The sequence below is a fragment of the Protopterus annectens genome, chromosome 4.part0 (genome assembly GCF_019279795.1).
Source record: "Protopterus annectens isolate FY-2018-M chromosome 4.part0, PAN1.0, whole genome shotgun sequence".
Classification (NCBI taxonomy): domain Eukaryota; kingdom Metazoa; phylum Chordata; order Ceratodontiformes; family Protopteridae; genus Protopterus; species Protopterus annectens.
In genome coordinates, this window is record NC_056733.1 from 707217851 (window position 1) to 707229865 (window position 12015).

Sequence of the window (12015 nt, forward strand, 5' to 3'; positions counted from 1 at the left end):
TTCCAGGGAAGGCCAGTTTCTTTATAGATGAGCTTTCACTGTATTCTGACAGAGAAGTAGTCCCAAGCTGCATGAGTTGTTGCCTTTTCCTTATGAAAGGCATTTTTGTAATCACCCCCCCACCAAATGTCTACTGATTCAAATGATCACCCAGAGGACCAAACAGTACAAGTTTTAGATGATTCAAATTTTGGCATTTTTATTTTTGTTCCAGTTGCTTGGGTCTATTTGTTGGAAGTCTTTGACGTGGGGCCCTTTAGAATCGTGCTGTCTCATCCATAGCCCCACTCCTTAGCTCCTCCTCTCTTGTTTTCTCTAATTTTATTAATGGCTGGAAATTTTGCTCAACATTCTGGATAGTTTCTCTCCTTACTTCTGCAGAAAAACTGAATACCAAAAATCAGAGAAGGCAAATAGACGTTTCTTCATTTCAGCATAATCTAAAGAATTGTGTTTCTTTGAATACCTGTCACCATCCCTCTCAACTGTGCAGATTTTTGCCTCACATTTTTGGTCTGTTTTTCAAAAAAATTATGGTTTTCTGGCAAATTACTGGCAAATCATTGAGGGCTGAAGTCAGAAAATGACAAGACATTTGAGTTTGACTTCATGCCCTTTAGACAATTCATGCGAATACAAAACTTGTTCTATTAATTTTCTATGTTTGTAAGAGCAATATTTAAAGTGTCCCTATTTTTGGGCCTTTGTCCCCCCCATTACTTATGGCTTTGTCTAGATTTCTTGCTGTAAGAGGTTGAGCGGTATGCCTGTCACACATTTTTCCAATATGCCTCTACTTTTTAAGTTCGCCTTGCTGCCGTTTGTTTTTTCCTCAATACTCCAATTCCCTGACCTTGGCATCTTTAAAAACACTTGCACACACTTTTGAAAGAGTGCAATTTATCACACCCTGAACTTGAGGTCCTGTTCTACAGTTCCATTGTAAACTTTTAAACCAGCAACAAGTGTAGTTAAATTTTCCTAGAAGCCAGATTTTCCAGTGGTTAAGTTCATCTATGCATTCCTCTTGCTTTGTGTTTAAGAATAATAATTGCAAAAAAATACTGAAATGTGAGTAATGGAATAGTTGACTAATTTACATATACTTTCCAGTGAACAAGGAGAGTGGTGTGTGTGTGTGTGTGTGTGTGTGTGTGTGTGTATACTTTGAGGTATATTCTGAATAAGTGGAGTTGGGTCTAGGAGTGTTGAGAGTTGATGTGGCTTATGAGTAGTGTTTCACGTTGTATAAGGATACTTTTTGTGAAGACTACTAGTAAGGGCAGTAAATGTATGGAACTGGAGTAGTTTGTAGAGTTGGGATCCTGAAAGTAGGTTTAGATACTTGTTTATGGGTAGCCATTTGGCTTTTTTATGGTAAAACCGTGATCACAAAAAGAGGGGTCTCTAATGATTCAGCAGACTCCTATTAGAGATGGTCTGTAGTGTGGTAATTTTTCTTGGCGGCAGATGTAAACCTTGGGAGCCCATATTAAAGTTTAGAAAGAAGAACTCTGCCAATGGCTGCTTTGGTTGGTTGGGATAAAAAAAAGTGGAGATCTAGTAAACTCTGTTAACCAGAACTCAGGCAACCGGCAAAAGAATATCAAATTCATTACAAAATTCCTGTGGTTGCAGACCCCCCCCCCCCCCCCCAGAAACCTGCCTTATTTAGAGTCTTAATTTTAAAAACGAAGATGGGAATAAATTCCCCCCCTCCCCAACCTGAGAACAAATCGTGCAAATAGTGTAGGGTACAGTATTAGTAACTCTCAAGCAACCAGAAACTACAGATGTGAGTGTGTTCAATTTCGCCGTTTGTTATTACACACTGGTTTGGAGCCAATCCTTGGCTCAGAGTTGGCCGAATCGCAAAGCTCTGAATCTCAGAGAAGCTCGAGACCAGCCCATATCCCACAATCCTCCCTGCCATTACTCAGATCTAGTTTGCCACTGCAACAGATCAGATCGAGGAGAGCTCGGACCAGATAGAAACTTGATAGTTGGTTACAGTTTACAGATGAGCTGCATATTTTTCAGCTGAAATAACTTTATATTTCTTAAATAGTTTATAGAAGTGCTGTGTGTGTGTGTGTGTGTGTGTGTGTGTGTGTGTGTGTGTGTGTGTGTGTGTGTGTGTGTGTGTGTTTTTATATATATCCCCTTTATTCTTCAGGCACCCTTTTGTGGCCTAACCCTTTTTTCTCTGGGTGTGGTTTGTGAGTGTCTTGTATACTTGTATAGGTTTTTTCTAGACGTGTGTATATATACATTTATAGGATTTAGTAATTATTAGCAGTTTTTCTATTTTATTAGCCTAGTGAAGTGTTTGTTATATTTAGTCATGTCTGAGAAAGCTAAATCTGGCTTTAAGAGATGTCAGTGTGGGCAGAAAATGTCCATTACTGACAATCCTGCTTCCTGCGTCTACTGTCTTGGCCCTCTCCACCTTCAAAGAGGATTGTTCTATTTGCCATTCCTTTAGCGGGAGGGTCATGACAGATGGACAGAGGATTACTTAAGCCTGCCTTTCAAGAGGCTTTGGACAAGTCGGATCAGGCTTCTAAATCCTCGAAGGGGTCGACTGTCGGAGCCCATGTCATCGGCTCCGAGTTCATCTTCTAGGGTTCGTTCGCTGATTCCACAGACCTCTGGGTCGAACGTTTATCTTTCCCTGAGCCCCAGATCTTGGAACCTGTCTCGGAGCTGCCACCACCGTCCATTCTTCAGTCGGTGCCATCTTCGGCTCCTTCGACCCGTTCTTCCAGACCGTTATCTGAGACAGATGTGGATAGTGTCGTGCAGAAACTCATGGAAAACACGGCCCTTTCCAAGTTGATTGCAGTTTCCTCCCAGTTGGTGTCGAAACTAGAAGGCCTCCCCATATCTCCAACGGGTCCTCCTTCCAGACCCATCCAGATCTCGGAGCCGGGAGAGGATGACCTGATAGTGGAGCCCTCTGTGCCGAAACCGTCCATTGCACGATCAACACCATTGACTTCGACCCCTTCGGAACAGTTAGGGGAGTTGCGGAGCTGACTGTCTCACCTCTGTTCCGGGACAGAGAGTTCTACCGACTCTCCCTCTCTGGGCCTCGGCGCAGACTGGCTCTGCTCCGTCTTCTGGAACGGAGCCCACGGCACCTGGGTCTGGGATGCTCCCGTGTTCTTCGGAACCGGGGGCGCCCTCGGCCCGGGGTTTGGGGGCCTTTGACCTTGACCTTGAGTAAAGTATTGTCTGCACAGACGACCACTTCATCAGGGGAATCTTCTCCTTCCCCAAAAGGGCCACTTTGTTTCTGCTCCCACGACCCATCCAAAGCGTAGAGCCCCATTGCCTCAGCCACCCCCAGAGGGTTCCCCCCTGTTCCTTGGAGGCCTCACCAGAAGCCCCCTCTGATGAGGTCCCGAGGAAACGGTTGTGCAAGAGGAGGCACATAGATTTCCCACAGGAATCTCTAACGTCTGACACCGACTTGAATAAGGCAGAGGGGTCCCCCAAATCACCCTCTGAGGATGTGTCATTTGCAGACGTCCTGGAGATCCTGAAACAGAGGGGTGATTGGCAATCCCTAGCCCCCACTGAGGATGAGTCTGTGCTGCTTAAGGCTTTTGGGGCTCAACCTTCTACCTCCTGGGTGACTCTGCCCTTCGATGAATTAATGGAATTGATTGCTCGAAGGGCGTGCGAGCCACCTGACACAGTGGAATCAGTCCCTAGGAAACCAAACCAGTTCATCACTGCCCCCCAAGATAAAACTTATCTCACCAAGGGAGTTCCGGTCGACGCTATGGTGGTGGCGGCAGCCGCAAAAAAGGAGATGTCTGAGTCTTCCTCATCTGTTCATCCTCCTAATAAGGATTCTAGGACTATGGACAGATATGGGAAGCGCGTTTTTAGTTCAACGACTTTTTCCATGCGTTCGCTAAACTATTTGACTCATTTCACATGTTTGCAGAGGGACCTCAACAAGGAGCTGACAGATGCCCTCCAGGGTAACAGCACAACTAACACCCTTACTTCCATAGTAAACTCATCCATGAGGCTCATCTCGTATGCAGCCGAGGGATCGAGTAGAGCTGCAGCTTCAGCGATTGCTCTTCGAAGACCATCATGGATGCGGCTGTGCTCCTTTGCGGAAGCCTTCAAGTCTTCCTTTGCCAATGCCCCTTTTGATGGTGCCACACTTTGGGCCCAAGGTTAAGGAGACTCTGACTCTGTGTGAGCAAGAGGGAAAGACCCTGTCTGCTGTCGGGGTCCGTTTTTCCGCTCCTACTAGACCGTACCCCAAAGGGCAACGAGGCGGGAAAATGTGGTTCCGTAAGAATCGGGGATCTTTCCAAACCACACAGAGTGATACTCCCTCCAGAGGCAGGGGGGGTAGAAATGGAAGACACCGCCCAGGCAGCAGAGGGGGGTCCGCATAACCAAGGCGACAGGGATTCCGTCCCTGGGAAGCCTTTCCAGCACTCCTGACGGGAGGCCTGGCTGTCCTGTTCTGGAGGCAGTCTGGGGTCGTTTGGCTTTATACCCACTGGCCTGGCTAAATATTACTTCGGATTTTGCTTATCGCCCTCACAGTGTATTTCCTTCATCGGAGCAGACCTAAATACACGATCAACACTACTAAAGCTCCCTCCTATAAAGGGCATCAACCCTCAAACAGCAGGTTCTTCTAGAGAGCAACAAAGCCCCGGCCAAACTGGTGTTGAAAGTTTTGGGACTAATGGCAACGTCACTAATCGCAGTTCCTATGGGAAGATTACACATGAGGATCCTACAATGGCTGCTCTTCGCAGTGGTCGTTCCAACACCTACCCCTAGCGCACGAGATTATGATAACAGACTCTTGCGGACGGGACCTCTCATGGTGGGTGTGCAATCAGAACCTCACTATGGGTCGTCCGTTTGTTCTACCCAGTCCAACGGCCACAATAACCACGGACGCTTCCCTGATGGGGTGCGGGGCCTTTTTCAGGGAAGAACATTCCAAGGGGAATGGTCCAACATGGAGTACACTCTACACATAAATGTTTTGGAGCTGAGGGCGGTGTTCCTGGCGTTGCAACACTTCCAAGCCCTCTTACCTCTAGGAACAGTAGCAGTTCAGACGGACAACATGTCGGTGGTCTGGTACATAAACAAGCAAGGGGGAACCAGGTCTTACCCGTTATGCAGAGAGGCCATGAGAATTTGGCAATGGGCAGAGTCCACGGGTCGCATTCTGATAGCAACGCACATCCCGGGGTAATCCAACGTCATTGCGGACAGGTTGAGCAGAGCCATCTTGTTACCTCACGAGTGGTCCCTCAATCCACAAACGGCGGAGAAGATCTTCTGCAAATGGGGCCAGCCTTGCTGCGATCTGTTTGCTTCCCCGTTGAATGCAAAATGCAGAAGCTACTTTGCCCTTCTACCCCCTCCGGGAGATATCCCCAGGGATGCACTGATACACGATTGGCCCCCGGGTCTCCTATATGCATTTCCACCTACTCCCTTGATTCCCAGATTTATACAGAAAGCCAGGAACCTGGAAAGGTCAATAATACTCATAGCCCCATTCTGGCCTCGACAAATATGGTTCCCCTTTCTTCGAGCCTATCCAATAGAGGAACTGTGGATTCTGGACTCAATACCAGATCTACTGACCCATTCGTCGGGAGTTCCTCACCCGTCTCTTCAGTCCCTCAAAGTAGCAGCTTGGCTGCTCCGCTTCCCTGCCTAGCCAGGTCTGATCTACTCTCCCCGGCAGTTCAACACATTCTGGTTGCTTCTCATAAAGCTTCCACTACAAACTCTATACGAGTAAGTGGAAACGCTTTGTGTACTGGGCGTCTAGCTAACACTTAGACCCCTTGGTAGCTCCTCTACATAAAATTTTAGAATTTTTATCTATCCTCTTTCACGAAGGAGCTTCTACTTCCACACAGAGTACAGTTGGCTGCCATATCAAACTTCCATATTGGTGAGGAAGGTTCTCCCATTATGTGTCAGACTTTAAGGCCTTTATGAAAGGAACCTTCCATCTTAGGCCGCCCGTCAGAAAACCTTTCTTTCCATGGAGCTTGAATTTGTTACTGTCGCAACTCATGTTGCCACCCTTTGAACCTGCTTCGTCATGCCTCTTAAAGTTCTTATCGTGGAAGACGCTGTTCCTCGTCGCCTTTACCTCAGCTCGTAGAGTATCAGAGTTGCAAGCATTATCGGTCAGACCACCTTACTTGATATTCCATCCAGATAGTCTCTTTGCGTACAAATCCATCTTTCCTTCCAAAAGTATGTTCAGTTACGAATATTAACCAGTCTATAGAACTCCCTACCTTTTTCAAGAACCATACTAACAAACTGGAGTATATGCTGCACAAGTTGGATGTTCACAGGCAATTAAGATTTTATTTGGATAGGACCAAAGCTTACAGGAAAACGGATCAGCTCTTCGTCGCATTTGCAGACAATAAAAAGGGCATGGCAATTACAAAACGTACACTATCTAAATGGCTTGCTGACTGTATAACCTTTGTATACTCTAAATCAAATCAGTCCTTACCCACCAAACCTAAGGCCCATTCTACCAGATCAGTCTCCACTTCCTTAGCTCATGCAGCTTGCTTGCCTTTGGACACTATTTGTGCAGCAGCCACGTGGTCTAAGCCACATACTTTAATCACTCATTATAGAGTGGACAAAGTCTCCAAAGACAGGACATCGTTTGGTTCCACTGTGCTTAGGAACGTTCTTCCATGAGTCACTCTGGGTGACGGAGCTAGGGACGCTACCAGTGTGTAAGAACAAACTGCGAGATTGAAAACACTTACGTAAAGAAGTTATGTCCTTGCCATAACGTTCCATGTGGAGTGTTCATCTCGCCTTTGTTCTTGCATTCCCTCCCTTCCCCTCCCCACGTGTTTGGAAGAACTGGTAGGATTAGATTCTGATCGACTTGTCTTATACCCTTCCAGGGTATATGGTCCCGTGTATCATGGGATATATGTTTCTACCATTCGTTATTGCTATGGTGAGAGAGTGTCTCTGAATGTCAGAGAGTGTATAGTTCTTGCACTGGAGGTGTTGGATCTTTTGGTCTGGTTTGTTTGCAAACTAGATCTGAGTAATGGCAGGGAGGATTGTGGGATATGGGCTGGTCTCTAGCTTCTCTGAGATTCAGAGCTTTGCGATTCGGCTGACTCTGAGCCGAGGATCGGCTCCGAACCCGTGTGTAAGAACCAAGGCGAGATGAACACTCCACATGGAACGTTATGGTAAGGACATAACTTCTTTTTATCTGGCATTTATCAATCCCCAAGGGTGCTGGTTAACAGAGTTGACTGTCTTTTTGAGGCAGAAGGAGGGGGTAGTTTATTTTGGGCCTTGCACTTCCTTTTTCACACACAGTATTTGTTTGCTTAAAACCACATCAGCTGCTGGAATGAACAAATGGAAATCACTTTAGTGTCCACCAATTTTATTGCGCTTTCGTCACTTCAGAATACATTTTCTAAAAGACTTCATAAGCTTTATATGCTACAGACTACTACCTATCATCAATTTAAACAAACTACGAATTATTTGTACAATTTATAAAAATATATTTAACTTCGTATTTTTAGCCATCTTTGTTTTAAAAACACTGCATGCTTATTTTCATTCAAATCCGGCTTTTTATTGGAACACAATTTCATTTGTCATCTAGCTTCTGTAGCTTCTAATTTTGCTTTAACTTCCACCCCTTATTTCATGTGGGACCTGCTCCAATACTGAAATTACAATTTTTTTTTATAGTTTGCACAAATCTCAAGTGTTATTTCTACCTTTAACTTTTATACTATATAAATTAAATTTTTTTTTACACAAACTCTTTAGTCATTCCTATATAAAAACTATTGCATCCTGAGCAAGCAATGTATGTTAAGCCTTCTGTTTTACAATTGTACCTTCCTTTTAAATAAATTGTAGTGTTCAAATTATCTAATTTTTATATGTGGTTATAAATATACCTACATATATGTTGCATGAACCACAAGAATACATTCCACGTTTCTTGTTTATGACGTATCTACAGTTCTTTTTCCAGCATGCTTTTAAAATGTCTTGTAATATACAAAACCTGGATAATTTTTAAGTGTCTTCCATAAATCTGGATTGCCGTGTAATATTCCCCAGTTGTGTGTTTTATTGTTTATTACTTCTGAATCTACTGACACCTGTTTTTTTAAAGTAGGTTTAAAATTCTAACTACTTCTGTTTTAAAAAGAATATCACTTTTTAAAATTGGTTTAAATAATGTATGTCTCCTTCTTGTATACTTAAGCCGATTTTGTGCAATATTTTTTTGTTATAACCTCCATCTTTAAAGCTCTCAACTGTAGAAACTTCTTACAAGAAATCTAGATCTGTTGTAGTCAACCTCGATGCACGGAAGAACTGACCTCCTAGACATGTCTCGTTTCATATGTTTGGGATGATTACTTGTAAAATGTAAATAGTTCTAAAAAGTTTCCTTTTCTATAAATTCCACTGTTGAATTCTTTACTTTCCAAATTCCACTCTATTTACATCCAAACAATGAATGTGTTCCTACTGCCCTAAGCTTGAATTTTAGAATTTCTGAAGTTTCATTTCTCTGCTTTTCTTTGATTTAAATCAACTACAAAAATAAGATCTATAAAATGTTTGTACATTATAACATGCCCATATAAAGGGACTTGAACCAAGGCTTCCAGTTCCCACCATACCATTACTAGGTTGCATATGATGGGCGTAACAGCCATGGGTGCTAGTGTAGCACCATTTGTTTAAAATAACGTTTGTCAACTAAAAGTTTTCTAAAATTACTTCCATTAATATACAACAAAAATTTTATCTGTGGAGAAGTTTGTATACTTTGTTAAATAACATCTCAAAGCTTCTATTCCTTTGTCATGAGGAATGCAAGTGAACAAGAGTTTACATCCACAGTAATATTTAAATTGTTTTTTTGTTTAATATAAACTGTGATTATATAATCTTAATTTCTCCAAGTGTCATGAATCTTTTAAGTAGGACTTAATATTTTGTACTAATGGATTAAATATAAAGCCATACCATCAAATACATTTATTAGGAGCAGAAACTATTGGTCTAAACTGTGGATTGTGACTATCAACATGCACACTTGCTATTCAAATATAATGACCAGTTTTGGAAATTCAATAACCACAAAATCATATACACTAAGATATAAAACATTCCATTAATAGTTACATAAACTGAATGTTCTATAGCTTTCACTTCTAAATATTACACTTCCTATCATTTTTAACATTGCTTCTTTATAACTTTTTGTTCATTTACCAATCCACCTTTATCAGCTCGCATAAGTTGCAAGCTTTTGTTTTTCATTACACTCTAATATATTTTTGCTTCATATTATAATTAAAAATATTTTGAGACATGTTTTTAATGTCATTTTTACACGCTTCAAGTATCTTTTATATGGGTCTATATTACAAGATTAAAACTTAATTGAATAACTAAAGATCCATCTTGTAATATCAAAACATAAAAATCTCAAATGGCCGATTTTTAACCTAGGGAAACGCTTCCCTTGGTGGTTTTGTGGATTATGCCCTTTTCTCCAATTTGGAGTGATCTGAGTTTGTATATTTAGGGAGGGGTGTGGGGGGGCATTTGTTTTTTTTTTTTTTTTTTTTTTTTTTTTTTCTTTTTTGTTTAGTTCAAGGGAAGTGTTTCCCTGGGTTAAATCGTCCGTTCGAGATTTTCAGGTTTTGATATTACAAGATTGATCTTTAGTCATTTGAATAAAGTTTCGATCTTGTAACCTAGACCCCTTTTTATACTGTAATTTAAACTGATTATACAGAGACTTTTTTTAATAACATTTGAACCGGTTACATTTTTTAGCAAATAACTTGAATTTATTTTACGGGTGAATAACTTTAATTATATTAGCATTTCTGTTAAGTCCACCCTATGACTAGGTATATGTTAATGCCAAAGTTTAGTATCCTAATGTTCCTGTTTCAAATTTTGACAAATTCAATATTTTTAGTAGCATACCTAGTTATTTCAAGGGATGTTGAGTCTCTAAAGGCTTTCGCCGTTTCAGTTTCTTCCTCGTTTTGTTTTTTGATGAGGACGCCCCTTGTTCATTGTTACTTTCATCTGTTTGTCCAAATTGCTTGGGCCTGTACGCTAACTTGACTGTTTTGTTGCCATCAGTCTCTAAAGATTCTTCCGAGATTTCCTCAACATCACGTTCTTCCCTTTGTAGAATATTCTCCCTTTTCACTTCATAATTCAAGTCAATGTAGCTGCCCTTCCATCTTAAAGGGGTATTGATATTTCTACCTTGTTTGTTGACCTCGTTGTCTGATGAATTAACAAAGGTAGAATATGCTGTTTTGTTAGAATAAGCTACTTTGTCATTGAAGTTTTTTTTTTTCCCTAGCCACCAGCGGTTTCTCAACATTTTGCATTAGTTCTTCATATTCATGCTGCAAATGAGGTGCCCTTTTCAGTGTCACTAATTGTATTGTCTAAAATGTAGATCTTTGTTTTCAATTGATCCATGTTATTTATTTATATTAACTTCATTTGCTGTAAACTGAAGTTAACTAATACTACTAGTTGTTCATAAAAAAGCATCTTGTGTTGCAATTCCATTAGGGTACTTGTATCGCCCTAGTAGTAGTGCCTAAAGGACTTCATCTATTCAAAGAGTCATAAGTATGCATACCTTCTAAAGTCGAAATTTGTTTTTAACAAGTTATCTTGAGTTTCTGGAAGTGAATGTGTGGTCACATCCAATAGTTTGTCTTCCAGGCCAGCCATAGGTGTAATCTGAAAACGGAAACCAAAAACTGAATCCACCAAAGTGGATAAAAAGAACAAATGTATAAAACCACACCAGCTGCTGGAATGAACAAAGTAAAATCACTTTAGCGTCCAATTTTATTATGCTTTAGACACTTCTTCAGAATACAAAACCTTACAAACATTGGTTATGCAGAACAACATGGCAAGTAAGAAAGGGGATGGTAACTATTCGCTTACTTCGGAAGATGATGAAACCCGAACTGTGATGCAAATTCCAGTTTGTTCAAAAAAATGGAATACAAACACCCGCCTCTATCACACAGAATGCAACTGTTAATGCTTTATTAAATCAAAGCTGTAAACCTTTTTGAGCAAGCAGTTTAGAAGATACTGTTAATGACACAGATTTAGTAGAATTTAGAAATCGCCTTTCAGTTTTAGAAAAATGCCTTAAATTTAGGGCATTGATGACTAAGAACAAATACTTTGACACTTGTATCGCCCTAAAAATAGTGCCTAAAGGAATTCTATTCAAGTACCCTAATGGAATTAAAACACAAGATACGTTTTTTTGAAGAACTAGTAGAATTCTTTAACAAGTTTAGTTTACAGCTAATAAAGTTGTTAATCAAACTAAATATAAATAAACGTGGGTCAATTGAAAACAGATCTATGTTTTAGACAATACAATTTAGTGAGGCACTGAAAAGTGCACCTCATTTGTAGTATGAATATGAAGAACTGCTGCAAAATGTTGATAAACTGCTGGTGGCTAGGAAAAATAAAACTTCAATGTGACAGTAGCTTATTCTAACAAAACAGCATATTCTGCCTACCCCTTTAAATATGGAAGATCAGCTACATTGACGTGAATTATTAAGTGAGAAGGGAGAATACTCTACAAAGGTAAGAACGTGGTTATGTCATCGAGGAAATAATCTCTGAAGAATCTTTAGCAACTGATAGCGAACAGGCCCGAACAACAATCTGGACAAATACATGAAAGTAACAATGAACACTTGTCAAAAAACAGAACAAGGAAGGAAACAAAAAGGCCAATAGCCTTTTAGAGACTTAACGTCCCTTGAAATAACTAGGTATGCTACTAAAATATTGACTTATCAAATTTTGATTTGAAACAAGAACATTGATGTACTTAACCTTGGCATTAACATTAAACCTAGTCATAGGGCGGACTTG